Raw genomic sequence first — 19617 nt, forward strand, 5'->3', positions numbered from 1 at the left:
TACTTGGATGCAATCTCAAAAACGACAGAATGATTTCTGTTTGTTTCCAAGGCAAACCATTCAACATCACTGTAATCCAATCTATGGCACAACCACATGGTTAATTCAAACTGTGGGTCCTTAAACCATATACAGCAACTGCTGTCACAAAGGAGCCCCCTAAATCCTGATGATACTGATTTAAATTACATATGTTTATAAAGAAACTCATAAACATACTCAGGGTAGAGAGAATCCCCCCCTGGAGTAGATCTAGTAACCAAGAAGAAGAAGGAGAAGAGGAAGAGAAAGAAGAAAAGAAATGAAGTAGTAGTCATTGTCTAGATACTGAGGAAGGAAACAGAAAATAAAACCGAGGCCCAAAATTTGACCCATTTGAAAATCCAAAATGTACTAAAAGCATTTATACAAAAAAGCATAAAACAGCACTGATTTGGCTTTTATACCTCTACAATATAGGTTCTGAATTAACTTTGACATCTGCTAAAATGCACCAAATGGCAAACTTTAATAGCCTTTATTGATGCTGAAATTCAAGTTACATTCATACCTGGGATTCCACTAAATTTAAGTAAAGTGTTAGTCTTTCAGTCATGTCCAACACTGTGCAACCCCATGAACTGCAGTCCACCAGGCTCATCTGTCCATGGAATTCTCCAGGCAAGAACACTCGAGTCGGTTGCCTTTCCATTCTCCAGGGGATCTTCCTGACCCAGGGATCGAACCCAGCCAGGTCTCCTGCATTGCAGGCAGATTCTTTACAGTGTGTGTCACAGGGAAGTCCAAATTTAAATAAGGTACCCTCTATTTCTTGGGGGAGTTGTGTGTGTGTGTGTGTGTGTGTGTGTGTGTGTGTGTGTATGCTAAGTCCCTTCAGTTGTGTCCAACTCATTGCAACCCTATGGGCTGCAGTCCAGCAGGCTCCTCTGCCCTTGGGATCCTCCAGGCAAGAATACTGGAGTGGGTTGCCATGCCCTTCTCTAGGGGATCTTCCTGACCCAGGGACTGAATCTGCATCTCACTACGTTTCTTGCATTGGCAGGCAGGTTTCTACCACTAGTGCCACCTGGGAAGTCCCTTGGGGGAGTTACCAAATTTAAAAGTCTCACCTTAACTATAGTGCAGCCATTACCTTGTCTAAAATACCCTATAGTTATAGCATCTATTACTCTAAAATATCTCCTACTAGGCATGGCATGCTGATCCAATGAGTAATATATTTAAATGTTTAGGTCTTGGCACTTAACAATCAGCTTGACAAAAATGGGGTCTTCCATAGACCTCACCTTATCCCTACTCAATTAAAATTGTCAATATGATTCAATATAAATTGAAACAGGCCTTCAAGGACTAAAACTCATACAAAATTTATTTTGATAAGGAGAGATTTGTTTCGGCATTTCTACATTTAACTGGATAATTTGGCCTGATTTTAAACTTGGAAAGAATGAATGGAGTCTCCTTGTGGATTTAAGCAACTATTTAAGCAATACTATGGTTTCCCCCATTAGGTCTCTTATTTAAAATAATATTGAAATTCCAGACTCTACCCAAACAGAAAGTAATAAACACTTTGCAGTCATAGATTTGGCTAATATTTCTCTTCAGTGCCTATTTCAAATGCCTTTTGACTGCAGTTAACTTTTAGATCAAAGAAACTGCATTTTTGCCTGACTACCCTTTGTGCTGTGTTTTTCTTAGATGCTCAGTTCTGTCCAACTCTTTGCAACCCCATGAACTGTAGCCCACCAGTTTCCTTTGTTCATGGGATTTCCTAGGCAAGAATACTGTAGTGGGTTGCCATTGCCTTCTCTATGACTACCCTTGGAATACCTCAATATCCCTGCCGTCTCTCACAATCTATATATTAGTAGAAAAGAATTTAACCCCATTCAACTTTCTCCAGGAGAAGAGTTATGATAGCACATCAATGGTATCTTTCTCCAAGGAGATTCATGAGAAACTCATTCAAGACATACAAAAAAGTCTCAAAGGAGCTTTTCCACCAAAAGCAGATGGACCATTGACCCACCCATAGCATGGGAACCACCATCTTGGTTAAAATTTTAAAACATTATTTGGTCAGTCAAGTGTAGCTCTGTCACTGACACTACCAAGAAACAAATATTAACCACTCAGTACCAGCAATGTTAACATGAGCCAGACATCTTTTAGACCTTTTTGTGTTCTGAAGACAACACCTTCTCAATTTATAAATTTTATTTAAATCCATGTATAAAACTACTTACAAATCAGCCACTTTGAATAGAATACTTCACTAGAAAAGGCTCTAGAATCTATCCAAATTACAATATAATAGGCACTCTCTAATGACTCCAGGCCTTCTCTTGTAGCTTAGATGATAAAGAATCCACCTGCAATGCAGGAGACCTGGGTTTGATCCCTAGGTTGGGAAGATGCCCTGGAGAAGGGAATGGCTACCCACTCCAGTATTCTGGCCTGGAGAATTCCCTGGGCTGTATAGTCCATGGGGTTGCAAAGAGTCAGACATGACTGAGCAACTTTCATTTTCACTTTAATGCCTCCTAGATACTTCTTCACCATAGGGTATCATTTGCTGGCTGTATACTGATCTCAGATAGGCTTTAAGCCTGTGAAGTTCCATGTCCAGCTGCTCATTATGCTTTTAATCATGAAAACAGTACCCAGGAAGGTCTCCTTGATAAGATTTTATAAGGTAGAGCTAAATCTGGGTTTTATGATGTATCTTGGCTGTGGGAGAACGGTCTCCTTTGTCAAGAGTCCATTGTCAGGTGCTGCTAAGTCACTTCAGTCGTGTCCGACTCTGTGCGACCCCAGAGATGGCAGCCGACCAGGCTCCCCCATGCCTGGGATTCTCCAGGCAAGAATTCTGGAGTGGGTTGCCATTTCCTTCTCCAATGCATGAAAGTGAAGAGTGAAAGTGAAGTCACTCAGTTGTATCCGACTCGTAGCGACCCCATGGACTGCAGCCCACCAGGCTCCTCCGTCCATGGGATTTTCCAGGCAAGAGTACTGGAGTGGGGTGCCATTGCCTTCTCCGCCATTGTCAGGTACCAAGGTGTTATAGGTGGTCACTCTTTCTCCCACCCCTCTGTTTGGAGAGACTCATGGAATGGAGTGAATAGCAAATGGTGTTTTATTCTTTAAGTATGGCAGCAAATCCTCATACATGACAGAGCTTGCTGGAGTGCTGCTGCTTCTTACTAACCAGTATAGTGAGTAGTGAAAGTCGCTCAGTCATGCCTGACTCTTCGCAACTCCTTAGACTATAGCATGCCAGACTCCTCTGTCCATGGAATTCTCCAAGCAAGAATACCACTGGAGTGGGTAGTTGTTCCCTTTTCCAGGGGATCTTCCCAACCCAGGTCTCCCACATTGCAGGCAGATTCTTTACCATCTGAGCCACCAGGGAAACCCTTAAGCAGCATATTTCTGATTAGTAATGAAACCCAAGGGTTATCACAATGTGATAAAAAAGTTCACAATTGGCTGAACTTCAGTCAATGATCTTGGCATTGGATTGGCTCCAGGTCCCATCTGTATGTTTTTATTGGCCATTGTCAACAGTCTTGCTATCTGGTTCAGTCAATGTCAGCAACAACAATTCTTTATCCAATATTGCTTGTTGCCTTTGGGATAAAGAAACTCTTGCCTCACAGATACACAAAATATAATTCCAGATCACATATATTTCTACCCACACAAAAAACACATTGTAAGACCTCATCAATATACTTCTCAATGCTTTCTGAGTTTAGATATCATTAAGAGTGACCAGGGTACTCATCTTACTTCTTAAAATATATATTGTTGCACTCTTAACTAAGACACACAAAGGACTTTTTATCACCCTTGTCAGCATTGGGCTTACAGGTCTCACAGGGCAACAAAACATCTTAGGTTCAAATTCAATTAAATAAAACCTGGCATATTTTCATCATCAAACAACAAGATGAATTGCAATAAAGAGACTGACTCCATTTTTGATGTTTGATGACAGACCGATTACAAACTTCATCACTCCCCCTTCAGCCTCTGCTCCGCATCTGAGCAATCTTGTAAGACAATCTGGCTGCTCTCTCCTTTGGCACCAACAGCAAGTTCAAACTATGCAAGCCATGCAAGGTTTGTGGGAAACCTCCCACCAGGCCTGCTCTAATAACCATAAAAGATGAGCCAGTCTCATATCCCTATATGAAGTCATTTCAGGGCAGTTTTGAATACTATTATGCTCTTCCCAGGAAGACTTACACTATTAATAATGCTTTTTACACCTTATTGGTGAATATGTGGCACCTTGACATCTGAACTAAATTTTTATTAGGTTGATCTGTCCTGCTTTTATGTAGTGGCTTCCATGGAAACATTATGCATCAAACACCATTCTTTCTGTTAGAGCCAGCAGGTGAAAAACATCAACATCCTTAAAAATATTTAAGGCAGAAACCACAGTGGTCATCTGATCATCATAACAATTACAAAGATTCCCACATTAAGGAAACACTGTTTGTTGTTGTTATGGGTTTCCCAGGTGGCGCTTGTGGTAAAGGATCCACCTGCCAATGCAAACAGACGTAGATGTAAGAGACCAAACGAGTCAATCATAAAGGAAATCAACCCTGAATATTCACTAGAAGGGCTGATGCTAAAGCTGAAACCCCACTACTTTGGCCACCTGGTGCCATGGTAAGGGACACAGGTTCGATTCCTGGGTTGGGAAGATCCCCTGTAGGAGGGCATGGCAACCCACTCCAGTATTCTTGCCTGGAGAATCCCATATACAGAGGAGCCTGGCAGGCTGCAGTCATAGGGTTGCACAGAGTCAGACACGATAGAAGTAACTTAGCATGCATGCATGGTTATTGTTAGAGATGAGTATTTTAATCCAAAGGGATAAAATATGATGTTTAATGACAGCAAAGCAACAGAGTATTACTGCCTTTGTTCAGGACTGCAAAATATGTGCTCAGAAGAGAAGAAATAGTTTGTTGGTGTTTTGTTCTACATTATTGAAGTGGTTGGTTTTTATTTTATTGCTTACTTTGGTTCTAAATGCATGAGGAAAAAAATTTGGAAGCATTCATTTTCTTTACAATTATTGTAATGAACATAAGTATGATACTCACACAACAATTACTTCTATTAATAGATTTTTACCCTTCAGAAGTAAGTGAATCATTTGCATGTCTACCTTCAGAATTATTTCCACCCACCAGTTAATCGCTAGTCAACTGGTATCCCTGGGAACTTGATAGCAAAAAAGAAGAGACAAAAAAAGTCAAATGAAATTTGCTTTTAACAAATATAATGAAAATATAATGAAACTTGTAAAATACAATGAAACCTGTTTTATATTTGATATAATGAAACACAAATTATATTTTCATGGAGAAAATATAATGAAACCTGTAAGGTAAAAACAATTTTTAGCAGCAACTATAATGTTTCGATTTGCAGATCAGGGTAAGAACAACATTCCATTTCCACCCAAGGAGCCTCAAAGCTCAGTGATCAGTTATGTGTCTCTTTCCTTAGTACATCCAGCAATGTGTGGGTGCTTAATAACATCCCCAAAGATAGTCCTACTGTTTTCTGTCTCATCATGCTAGGAAAGGAACTCACATGGACAAAGAGGATTCCTCAGTTTTTCTGAGAAGCAACCTTTCCTTGAATGATCTCCTTAACTAAAGAGTCATTGAACCACTTAGATTAGAACCAAGATTAGACAGCTGAAACCCATACAGACTTGAGGCAGTTGCTTGCTGCAGGACTGTTGGTCATGCTCTTACATCATAGCATCTATCAGAACTCCAGAAGAGGCCATCTCCTCCATCTTTAGTGTGAAATGATGCTCAGATGACAGGAAAGTGTCAATATGTGAAATAAAATGATTTCCCCCACTTCAGGATGATGTTCAGCTAAAAGTGGCACCCATGCCCAAACTGACTTAAATTCCTAATATTAAAAACAAACTCTGTAGGGGGAAGGGATAGCTAGGGAATTTGGGATTGACATGTACACACTGCTATATTTAAAATGGGTCACTAACAAGGTCCTACTGTATAGAATAGGAAACCCGGCTCAATGTTATGTGGCAGTCTGGATGGGAGGAGAGTCTGGGAGAGAATGTACATATGTAAATATATGGCCATGTTCCTCTGTTGTCCGCTTGAAACTATCACAACATTGTTAATCAGACATACTCCTATATAAAACAAAAAGTTAAAAACAAAAAACAAAAAACTCTAGATTCACTGACACTACCACATTTTCAGAGTTAAGTTTTTCCCCTAACTGCATTAGGTGAGGTCTCTGACTTAGAATGACCATCTTTTTTCTACTCGGTGCAGTACTATTAATAGTTCTGTTGGTCATGTCTCCTTCTTCTTCCACAGTGATTTCTTTTCTTAACTACATGGCCTATTATTCTCACCACAGTGGGGCTGTAATAATTTAGAATCTCAGGGAGAAGTGGTAAGAATATCTAACTTTTGTCTCCAAGGAGACTTCTTTTCTCTTCAGATTCTCCTTATTTACCTAAGACATTTTGATCTCTTTCAATAAAAATTTTAAAATATTATCAGTAGTTATTTCAATGAATAGGCATTTAAACATCATATATCAACTGGATTCCACTTTCCAACCACCCTATAAGGTGCCTTAAAAATAGACAATCAAGGATACTGTTTATACATTGAAATTTCTAACAAGGATTTTTTCCCCCAGTTTTATTGAGAACTAATTGATGTATATCACTGTTAAAGTTTAAGGCATTCAGTATGATGGTCTAATATATTCAACCATATTGTGAAGTGATTATCACAAGTTCAGCTAACATTCACCATCTCAAATAGATACAATAAAAAGAAAAAAGAAGAAAAGAAAAAAAATTTCCTTGTAATGAGAACTCTTAAATTTACTTTATTAACAAACTTAACTATATACCACACAGCAGTGTTAACTATAGTCATTATGTTGTACATTACATCCCTACATTTGTCTTAAAACTGGGAATTTGTACTTTTTGACCACCTTCTACAAATTCACCCTCTTCCTTTGCTCTACCTCTGGCAACCACATGTCTGATCTCTTTTCCTATAAATTTCTTTATTTTAGATTCCACATATAAGTGAGATCATACAATATTGATTTTTGTCCGACATTTTACTTGGCATAATGCCTTCAAGGTCTTTCCATGTTATCACAAATAGTAGGATTTCCTCATTTTGTATGGCTAAATATATCTATCTGTTCACCTTAGTTATCCATTCATCCATTAATGGGCATTTAGGTTGTTCCCATGTTTTGACTATAGTAAAGGTGCTGCTATAAACATGAGGTGCAAATATCTTTTTGAATTACTATTTTTGTTTCCTTTGGATATTCTCAAAAGTGGAATTGCTGGATCCCATATGCAAGTTCTATTTTTAAATTTTTGAGAATTCTCTACACTAATATGAATTTTTGACTTTCTAAAGTTTTTTTTTTTTTTTTGCTTTTCAATCATCATGCTTTTCATCATGCTTTGCATAAATTAAAATAACATAAATACTTATTATTTTTAAATTTATGTTTCTGTGAATCTCTAAGAAACTAGATAGTTTGAAAACATTTAAATATTTTTAATTACTTGTAGATTGTTTAGATTTCAGCCTAGGAAGTAAAACTATTTTTTGTAAAATTAATGTTATAGACTATAAATCTTAAGGCAAAAATAATTTGTGTTTAAAATACAAATAAATTTGTTCTCTACCCACAATAAATATTTCCTAATAGTTAAGTTGAAATCAGAGTCATTGGTAGGAATTAAAATTTTTTTTTAGGCTTCAATAAAGGTAACTAGCATTTCTGTCCAAGGAGGTCAGTGCAAGTGTATCAGGTTCCAAATGGAGACTCTCAAACATAATGTATTTTGCCTCATTTGGGTTATCTTCATAGGCTTGGAGAAAAATAGTAGCTGGTAGGAGGTGAAAGCAGTTACTAATATCATCAGCATATATTTCTGTTCCGTATTCTACACTGAAGTAAGTTATTGTAAGACTTAAGACAATTGTCACCTCATCTGAAAAGCACAACATTGTTATATGTCAATAAACATCAGCTATTATCAAGCCTAGAAAAATTAATTGTGTCTGTTTATACTCTTTACCCGGAGAAGGCAATGGCACCCCACTCCAGTACTCTTGCCTGGTAAATCCCATGGATGGAGGATCCTGGTAGGCTGCAGTCCATGGGGTCACTAAGAGTTGAACACGACTGAGTGACTTCCCCTTAACTTTTCACTTTCATACATTGGAAAAGGAAATGGCAACCCACACCAGTGTTCCTGACTGGAGAATCTGGCAACCCACTCTAGTGTTCTTGCCTGGAGAATCCAGGGATGGGTTAGCCTGGTGGGCTGCCATCTATGGGGTTGCACAAGTCAGACACGATTGAAGCGACTTAGCAGCAGCAGCAGCATACTCTTTACCAGGTAAGGAGCTGCAGCTGCACTTTGCTGGAGCAGCCGTGAAAAGATACCCCATGTCCAAGGTAGAGAAATCCAAGTAAGGTGGTAGGTGTTATGAGAAGGAATCAGAGGGCAGACGCACTGAAAGCAAAATCACAGAAAACTGGTCAATCTAATCACACGGACCACAGCCTTGTCTAACTCAATGAAACTAAGCCATGCCATGTGGGGCCACCCAAAATGGGCGGGTCATGGTGGAGAGGTCTGACAGAATGTGGTCCACTGGAGAAGGGAATGGCAAACCACTTCAGTATTCTTGCCTTGAGAACCCCATGAACAGTATGAAAAGGCAAAATGATAGGATACTGAAAGAGAAACTCCCCAGGTCAGTAGGTGCCCAATATGCTACTGGAGATCAGTGGAGAAATAACTCCAGAAAGAATGAAGGGATGGAGCCAAAGCAAAAACAGCACCCAGTTGTGGATGTGACTGGTGATAGATGCAAGGTCCTATGCTGTAAAGAGTAATATTGCATAGGAACCTGGAATGTTAAGTCCATGAATCAAGGCAAATTGGAAGTGGTCAAACAGGAGATGGCAAGAGTGAACGTTGACATTCTAGGAAACAGCAAACTAAAATGGACTGGAATGGGTGAATTTAACTCAGATGACCATTATATCTACTACTGTGAGCAGGAATCCCTTAGAAGAAATGGAGTAGCCATCATGGTCAACAAAAGAGTCTGAAATGCAGTGCTTGGATGCAATCTCAAAAACGACAGAATGATCTCTGTTCATTTCCAAGGCAAACCATTCAATATCATAGTAATCCAAGTCTATGCCCCAACCAGTAATGCTGAAGAAGCTGAAGTTGAATGGTTCTATGAAGACCTACAAGACCTTTTAGAACTAACACCCCCAAAAATATTGTTTGCATTATAGGGGACTGGAATGCAAAAGTAGGAAGTCAAGAAATACCTGGAGTAACAGGCAAATTTGGCCTTGGAATAAGGAATGAAGCAGGGCAAAGGCTAATAGAGTTTTGCGAAGAGAACGCACTGGTCATAGCAAACACCCTCTTCCAACAACACAAGAGAAGACTCTACACATGGACATCATCAGATGGTCAACACTGAAATCAGATTGATTATATTCTTTGCAGCCAAAGATGGAGAAGCTCTATACAGTCAGCAAAAACAAGACTGGGAGCGGACTGTGGTTCAGATCATGAACTCCTTACTGACAGATTCAGACTTAAATTGAAGACAGTAGGGAAAACTATGAGACCATTCAGGTATGACCTAAATCAAATCCCTTATGATTATTATCCAGTGGAAGTGAGAAATAGATTTAAGGGCCTAGATCTGATAGATAGAGCGCCTGATGAACTATGTACAGAGGTTCGTGACATTGTCCAGGAGAGAGGGATCAAGACCATTCTCATGGAAAAGAAATGCAAAAAGCAAAAGGGCTGTATGGAGAGGCCTTATAAATAGCTATGAAAGAAGAGAAGCAAAAGCAAAGGAGAAAAGGAAAGATATACGCATCTCAATGCAGAGTTCCAAAGAATAGCAAGAAGAGATAAGAAAGCCTTCCTCAACGATCAATGCAAAGAAATAGAGGAAAACAAAAGAATGGGAAAGACTAGAGATCTCTTCAAGAAAATTAGAGATACCAAGGGAACATTTCATGCAAAGATCAGCTCTATAAAGGACAGAAATGGTATGGACCTAACAGAAGCAGAAGATTTTAAGAGGTGGCAAGAATCCACAGAAGAACCATACAAAAAAGATCTTCACGACTAAGATAATCATGATGGTGTGATCACTGACCTAGACCCAGACATCCTGGAATGTGAATTCAAGTGGGCCTTAGAAAACATCACTACAAAAAACCTAGTGGAGGTGATGGAATTCCAGTGAGCTTTTTCAAATTCTGAAAGATGATGCTGTGAAAGTGCTGCACTCAATGTGCCAGCAAATTTGGAAAACTCAGCAGTGGCCACAGGACTGGAAAAGGCCAGTTTTCATCCCAATCCCAAAGAAAGGCAATGCCAAAGAATGCTCAAACTACTGCACAATTGCACTCATCTCACACGCTAGTAAAGCTAGTAAAGTAATGCTCAAAATTCTCCAAGCCAGGCTTTAGCAATACATGAAGCGTGAACTTCCAGATGTTCAAGCTGGTTTTAGAAAAGGCAGAGGAACCAGGGATCAAATTGCCAACATCCACTGGATCATGGAAAAAGCAAGAGAGTCCCAGAAAAATATCTATTTCTGCTTTATTGACTATGCCAAAGCCTTAGACTGTGTGGATCACAATCAACTGTGGAAAATTCTGAAAGAGATGGGAATACCAGACTACCTAATCTGCCTCTTGAGAAATCTGTATGTAGGTCAGGAAGCAACAGTTAGAACTGGACATGGAACGACAGACTGGTTCCAAATAGGAAAAGGAGTACATCAAGGCTGTATATTGTCACCCTGCTTATTTAACTTATATGCAGAGTACATCATGAGAAATGCTGGGCTGGAAGAAGCACATATTGGAATCAAGATTGCTGGTTGAAATATCAATAACCTCAGATATGTAGATGACACCACCATTATGGCGGAATGTGAAGAGCAACTAAAAAGCCTCTTGATGAAAGTGAAAGAGGAGTGAAAAAGCTGGGTTAAAGCTCAGCATTCAGAAAACTAAGATCATGGCATCTGGTCCCATCACTTCATGACAAATAGATGGGGAAACAGTGGAAACAGTGTCAGACTTTATTTTTCAGGACTCCAAAATACTGCAGTTGGTGACTGCAGCCATGAAATTAAAAGACGCTTACTCCTTGGAAGGAAAGCTATGACCAACCTAGATAGCATATTCAAAAGCAGAGACATTACTTTGCCAACAAAGGTCCATCTAGTCAAGGCTATGGTTCTTCCAGTGGTCATGTATGGATGTGAGAGTTGGACTGTGAAGAAAGCTGAGCGCCGAAGAATTGATGCTTTTGAACTGTGGTGTTGGAGAAGACTCTTGAGAATCCCTTGGACTGCAAGGAGATCCAACCAGTCCATTCTGAAGGAGATCAGCCCTGGGATTTCTTTGGAAGGAATGATGCTAAAGCTGAAACTCCAGCACTTTGGCCACCTCATGCGAAGAGTTGACGCATTGGAAAAGACTCTGATGCTGGGAGGGATTGGGGGCAGGAGGAGAAGGGGAGGACAGAGGATGAGATGGCTGGATGGCATCACTGACTCAATGGACGTGAGTTTGAGTGAACTCCGGGAGTTGGTGATGGACAGGGAAGCCTGGCGTGCTGCAATTCATGGGGTCACAAAGAATTGGACACGACTGAACAACTGAACTAAACTGAACTGATGCTCTTTACATGACACACTAATACTTCAGATACTATTAAAGCCCTTATCACACTCCAGTTCCTTTTCTCTGAGATCCTCAGTGATAATATCATGTATGAAATGAGTTGCCAGTCCAGGTTCGATGCAGGATACTAGATGCTTGGGGCTAGTGCATTGGGATGACCCAGAGGGATGGTGTGGGGAGGGGGGAGGGAGGAGGGTTCAGGATGGGGAACACATGTACACGTGTGGTGGATTCATTTTGATATTTGGCAAAACTAATACAATTTGTAAAGTTTAAAAATAAAATAAAATTAAAAAAAAAACAAAAAACAAAAAACAAGTGCCTTCGTCATCTCTCAGCTTCCAGTATTTAACACAACTTCATGATATGTTATATATACTCAGGGCATGTTTTTAGAATAATTACATAGTCTCATTTGAATTATAAGACTGCCACTTGCAACTATAGGACTCATTCTACCACTTGAAAAATTTTGCCATTACATGTGACTTTTAGAAAGCTGTAAATTCATTATAAATGAAAAATAAAAGTGTTGATAAATTTAATTTTAGCTTTTGAAGACATTATTAAGAGTATAAATAAAAGTTAGGTTATAAGCACTTGCAAGGTTATTACAGTAATGATTTGGGTTGACAGATGTTCAGTAAAAACTCATCTTTATTCTAATAAATATTCACAGGCAAATTTAAGAGGTAGCAGTGCTAATGTTTCATGAACTTTTAGAAGGAAAATCAGCATCAGTTACACTGACAAAAATCAACAGAAAAAATAAAACCTATCATCTCCTCAAAGACGGAATATTATTAACAATACTCATGTCATTATTAATCATAAAGTTTATGGTAATAACGGACATTTCGTTTACTCATATTAATTTCCTAGTTTCTCAGTGGGTTAACTGCGGCCTATTCTCTATAGGCTGCAGTCCATGGGGTCATAAATAGTCGGACATGACTGAGTGACTGACCTGACTCCCTTTAGCTCTAGCAAGAAGTCCAAAGATGCACCTGCATAGGTGCGTCTTATCCGCTCCCTACTCATTATAAAAACAGCAAGCCAATTTCCTTTCCCTGCCTTCTTAAATAATTTTCAGAACAACTTGCTAAGTCTGACTTCCTCTTCTCAGAAAGTTACCTTTATTGAGTAAAGGAAAAAAAAAAAAAAAACCCTTTTATACTCTCATGGCATGTATGGGCATCCATGGTTTGGACATCTTAACTGAATTTTAGGTGGGGACTACCTTGCTTCTATCGGAAGGAAATGGCAACCAACTCCAGTATTCTTGCCTGGAAATCCAATGGACAGAGGAACCTGGTGGGCTATAGTCCATGGGATCACAAGAGTCCAGCATGACTTAGCAACTAAACCTTGCTTCTATAGAGTGGTTACAACAAAAGGTTACTCTTGAGTCATGTGATCGTTTTCTTCATGTGATGTAAAGTTCTTCTATGAAGTATACAGTTAGATAAACTGCATCTGAAATGCTCAAGCCATACTGAAATGGAGAAGAATTAATGGAATGCCTCAGGTCACATTTTTAGCAGCTGTAGGTAGGGAATTTAACAAAGTTATCATTGGAGCTTCTTTGTAAATCATAAGGAGAAAACATCATTTTTATTATTGTTCTTTATGTACCTTTGTTTTGTTTTTTGTTAATGCAATAAATATATTTGAGGGTGTTCTTACATATTATTTTCTCTCTTAACTTGTCTTCTTATGTATGTATACTGCCTTTTCATGCCATTTATATTTCACATTAGTGAAATTGTCACTTCAAATTAAATTTTTGTAAAGCTGTTTTCATTAATCAACCTATTCTTATAGTTTCTCTATCATCAGGGTTTTTTTTTTTATTATGAGTTAAAATCTATTTTAATTACACTTCTTTTAATTCACCTTTAATGTGTTTCTCTTCTGCAATATATATCATATTTGCTTATCATTTGAAATGTGTTGCTATAATAGCATTTATAAAAAACATGATGAAATTTCGTTCTCAGATTTTCAAGCTCTTTGTCTTAGCCTCTAGTAATCAATTTATAAGTTTTTTCATCCATAAACAAAACCTCAAAAATCCTGTTATGACCTGCTTGTTCATTTGTATATCTGGATTCCAGTCATATGAAGTCTTTATTTTCTTTGGAGACAAATTATGTTTCATGAAAATGGATTTTAATTCTTTAAAGATAAATAAAAGGTTAATAAAACTATATAGTCTTAATTTCAAAGGACATTACTATTGATTGCCATTATTTATGAAGTCATTAGACTTAGGTAGTCAGCTCTGATTTCAAGGAGAGAAATCTTAATAAAGGTAATTAGAGCTGAGTGCTTTTTTTTTTCCTGTATTGTCACTTACCCTACTTTGTTGTAGTGTGGACATTTACAAATGAAAATAGTGTTTTTGTTCCTATAGTAATTGAACAAAAAGGATTTAAAACCGAATTCTCTGATTTTCTTGGATGAAAGTTCTCAGTTCAATAACTTTATAGCTGTTGGATTTTATACATTTCATGTGACCTTTAAATAAATAATATATACTAAGTTCCCATTTTACACTTAGTAAGTGGCAAAGTGAAGATTTCTAAAAGTCAAATATGAGAATGAAAAGCTGATATTTAAACAGATTGGATGTAATTTGATCATAATTTGTATTTCTCTTTGTACTAAGTACATTTTTCTTCAGGGACTCAGTTTACTCTGTGTGGTGCCTTGTTAGATTTCCTTTATTGAGCTCCTCACAGGTTGAATTCTATGATACACCTGGCTTGAAATTTTTTGAGGCGAGGCTAAGATTTATATGGACATTATTTCTTTTCAACCTCAAAAACAGTAGAAACGGTAAAAAAATTCCTGTGCACTGTCGACCTTATTCACTTTCCCTGGCACTTTTCATTCTTAACTTAAGCTTCTTTACTGCTGAAGTGTCATTCTATTTTTTCCTGAAGTTCCTAAACAAATATAAGCTTAATTAGAGAATGCTTGAAAATCTGTTTCAACATCTCACTATTTTAACATTGCTTTGTTAGCCGTTCTTACTAAAAACATGCATGTTGAAATAATGTGTTGTGGTGAAGTTGAACAAAGTGCACAGAATGGAAAAGGGCAGAGGGTAACTAGAGCTTCTGTGAGCCAAGGACCACTTCATGGGAAGGCCATTGGGAATAGAATATGCAAGGACTGGAGCTGGGCAGTGGGGTAAGGATGGGACAGGAAGTAGGGCATTATACCTCAAGTGTTTATATAATTGATTGATTGATTGGTTTCATTAAGATTTAACAGACACAGTGAAATGTATAGATTTCAAGTGCAAGTTCAAATGTATACAAGCTAAAACTAAAAACTGTCTCAAAATTTACATTTCCATCATGGGTAAATATATTTGTGATAAAAGGAAACTGCTATCTGGGCACAGAATAACCAGTATCTAACAGAGAAAAAACTCAAATTCTAGTTACTCCTTTTTTACTTTCATATTATAAATTTAAACATTTGCAGTAAAAGAATCACAAAACTTCTTGTTTCCTTGTAAATGAACCTATCATATTTAGCAAATTTTGCTAAACTTTAATACGTTTTGCTGCTTCTAACTTATTTGCATTTATTATAACCCAGGTGCACAGAGTACATTTTGTTCATACTTTCTACACTTTTTACATATCCTCAAGTACATTTCATTATTTTCTTTCATATTTTGGTACAACCAGACCTTTTTCTTTCAAACAAAATATTTTCTTTTTATCTCTTTTCCTAGATAAACTGCTCATTCTTCCATGATAGACATTAGGCTGTTTTTATGTCTCAGCTTTTGCAAATAATGTTGCAGTGAATGCGGGAGTGCAGACTCCTCTACGAGATAACTTATTTAACTACGTTCAGCTATGTACCCAGAAGTAAGATTGATGGACTATGTGGTAGCTCTATTTCTAATTTTTTGAGAAACTGTTATAGTGTTTTCCATTATGGCTGTACCAACTTATATTTTCACCAACAATGGACAAGAGTTCCCTGTTCTCCACATCCTCACCAGCACTTTTTGTCTTGTCTTTTTTTGTGACAGCCATTCTAACAGGTGTAAAGGAGATATCTCATTGTAGTTTTCGTTTCCTTGATGATTCATAATGTTGAGCACCTTTTGATGTATCTGTTGGCCATTAGAAGATCTTTGGGAAAATGTCTACTCAGGTCATTTGACTATTTTTTGAGCTGTTTGATTTTTTGATATGGAATTTAATAACATTTTTTTATCAAAGTGGGACAAATAATTCTAAAACTTGTAACAAAAAAGACCCCAAATAACTAAAGCAACACTAAAGAAACAATGAAGCTGGAGGCATCACACTTTCTGACTTCAACTGTATTATAAAGCTAAAGTTATCAAAAAAAGTATGGTACTTGCATAAAAACAGACACATAAACCAATGGAACAGAACTGACGGCCCAGAAATACATCCATGCATATACGGTCAACTGATCTTTGGCTAATACTCTATGGAGAAAAGATAGTCTTCAATAAATGGTGCTGGGGAAACTGAATATTCACATGCAAAAGAATGAAACTGGATCCATATCTCACAGCATTCACAAAAATTACCTTGAAATTGGTTAACTTAAACACAAAACCAAAACGATAAAATGTCTAGAAGAAAGCAAAACTTAACAAGCTCTTTGACACTGGTCTTTGCAATGATTTTATGGAAATGACAACAAAAGCATAAGGCAACAAAAACAAAGTTAAAAAAGTAAGACTATATCAAACTAAAAATCTTTTGCATAGGAAAATAATGATCATCAAAATAAAAAATCGACTTACAGAATGGGAGAAAATATTTGTAAACCACATATATGATGGGGGTTAGTATTCAAAATATATAAGGAACTCATATAATTCTTATTCCTATACAAAGTAGAATATCATGTATACTGTGATAGAATTAGAAAGAAAACAAAGTTGTTTTAAAATGAATATTAGTAACTCTTATTTAAAAAATTCTACTTATCAGAAACATACTAAATTAACTTTTTAAAATAAAATTATAAACTCTGTATTTATTAATCATATTTTAAAAGATTCTAAGTTACATTAAAAACTTCTGAATATCACATTTTTCTTTTAATATCTAACCACAATCAAGGATATTACCTTAATTCATTGAATTTTAGAATTTATTTTTTGGGGCTCCCAAATCACTGCAGATGGTGATTGCAGCCATGAAATTAAAAGCCGCTTACTCCTTAGAAGGAAAGTTATGACCAACCTAGATAGCATATTCAAAAGCAGAGACATTGCTTTGCCAACAAAGGTTCGTCTAGTCAAGGCTATGGTTTTTCTAGTGGTCATGTATAGATGTGAAATTTGGACTGTGAAGAAAGCTGAGCACTGAAGAATTGATGCTTTTGAACTGTGGTGTTAGAGAAGACTCTTGAGAGTCCCTTGGACTGCAAGGAGATCCAACCAGTCCATGCTAAAGGAGATCAGTCCTGGGTGTTCTTTGGAAGGACTGATGCTAAAGCTGAAACTCCAATACTTTGGCCACCTCATGCGAAGAGTTGACTCATTGGAAAAGACTCTGATCCTGGGAAGGATTAGGGGCAGGAGGAGAAGGGGATGACAGAGGATGAAATGGCTGGATGGCATCACAGACTCGAGATTCATGGGGTCGTACAGAGTCGTACACGACTGAAGTGACTTAGTAGTAGTATTACTGGTAGTAATGTGGTTAGAAGCTTGTGATTGAAGAAATTTATTGTTCTGGATTCGTGGGGGGCAATGGATGCTTTTCACTAGTAAATGACACTAAATGAGAAAAATTAAAAAAAATTACTGACTAGCTTTTAATGGAGCTATTTTGTGGAGAAAAGAAGTTTCTTTAACACTTAACACATCAAATTTTAAAAAGGTAAACTTTAAAAAAATTATGAATTTTTTTCATTTTCAATTAATATAAATCCTATGTATCAATTAAAACCTGAGCTCCTGTAGATTGTAAGAGACTTTAAAATCTCATTTACTGAATGCTTGTTTTATGGAGCCTTTCAAATGAAGATCTTTGTTCATAACAAAAGTTCCTACTACTGTCATAGCAATTCCAAATTGCCCTTTGTGAAATTGTGCTGAGTAAAGAGATCTGCAGGGACTTCCCTGGTGGTCGAGTGGCTAAGACTCCACGCTCCCAGTGCAGAGGGCCGGGTTTCCATCCATGGTCAGGGAACTAGATCCCATGACATAACTAAGAGTTCGCATGCTTCAACTAAAGATCCTGAATGTTGCAGCTAAGACCTTGCACAGATAAGTAAATAAATAAATTATTTTTTTTAATAAAGAGATTTATCTTTGAGTTAAGATTGCAGCAAGAAATATGAAGAAAGCAGATTTTTAGTCTAGAGGGAACACTGACTTAAGAAATCTCATGAAAAGAGCAATAGTTAGTAAACATTACAGTTGTGAAACCATGTGTCTCCAGAACCTGGCCAAAAATTAACTGTCACCAAGACTAATGGCCCAGAGAAGTTCCTGGCCCTGACAGACGGAATTATACTATTCTCAGAAACATGAAGACAATACTGAAGAATGTCCTTATAAAGTTTTCAAAGTGTGACATGATATTTTGAAATCATCAGCTTCTTTCCATTTGAGAGGATGATTTTTCCAACCTCTATTTGTTTCTTGCCCTTTCAACTTCATCTAATAAACCAGGGGTCAGCAAACTATAGCCAGAAGGTTAAATCCAGACCAACATTTATTTGTGTAAATAAAGTTTTATTGGAACACAGCCTTGTGCACTCATTACCTATTGTTTGCAGTTTTCAGGCTACAATACAGATTTGAGTAGTTACAGCAAAGACTGTCTGATCCAGAGAACATAAATATTTACCACCTGGCCTTTTACAGAAAAACATTTGTTGAACCTTATTAGAGACATAAATCCTTATAGACAACAGACAGGTAGAGATAGTAGTTAGTGGTATATTAATGCTTTGAAAGATCCATGCAAAGGATATTGAGTATACCTTTGACCAATGACCAACAAATCTGGGGGATTCTTTTCCCAGGATGGAGAAGAAAACACAATACTGAGGACTCTATGAAATAACTGAAGCACAAATGAAGCATAAAACTTACATTCACAGGCAGGTGGCCTCAGTCGGGGAAGACTCCAGGTATTGCAGATGTCCACACTGTTACAGAGGTGAGCTCCTTGTCAAGGCCAATGAGGGATGTGGCCATGTCCTGCTGCAGCTCTGCTTGCTAAGACCATCAAAGTCACTCTGGTGACTGTAGTAGGTTTGTTACCTTGCCACAACAAAGGAAAATGCAAACCGTGAGTAACTATGAGGAGTCTCAAAATGAGGAATCAGGGAAGGTTATTTATCACATTTTGGATACTAGCATTACTCATGGATGGTATTTACAGGAGCTGAACTGATCCTGTAAAATGAGAAGGTGCTGGAAGACCAATGCCATACCTTTAAAATATATGAGCCTCTATAGGATTACTATTTGGTCAGTTGGTCTGTGTTACAACTTGAAACATACGGGTTTGAAAAAACTGGTGTTAAATGGGTTTGACTTTAAATAGATTATCTTGCATGCTATACTTCGGCACAGTTCATCTGTTTTTTGAGTCCTTTGACTGTTCTGATGTATGGTTTCTATTTTAAGGATCAGTATAATAACATGAGTTGGAATAATAAATACCACATTTAGATGTGCAGGAAGAAGATGCATCTGAGGATGTGTACAGCTTCTATTTGTATTTTTCTTATATTGGCCTAGCTTAGGTTATATTT

Source organism: Bos indicus x Bos taurus, chromosome 5 (genome assembly GCF_003369695.1).
Source record: "Bos indicus x Bos taurus breed Angus x Brahman F1 hybrid chromosome 5, Bos_hybrid_MaternalHap_v2.0, whole genome shotgun sequence".
NCBI lineage: Eukaryota > Metazoa > Chordata > Mammalia > Artiodactyla > Bovidae > Bos > Bos indicus x Bos taurus.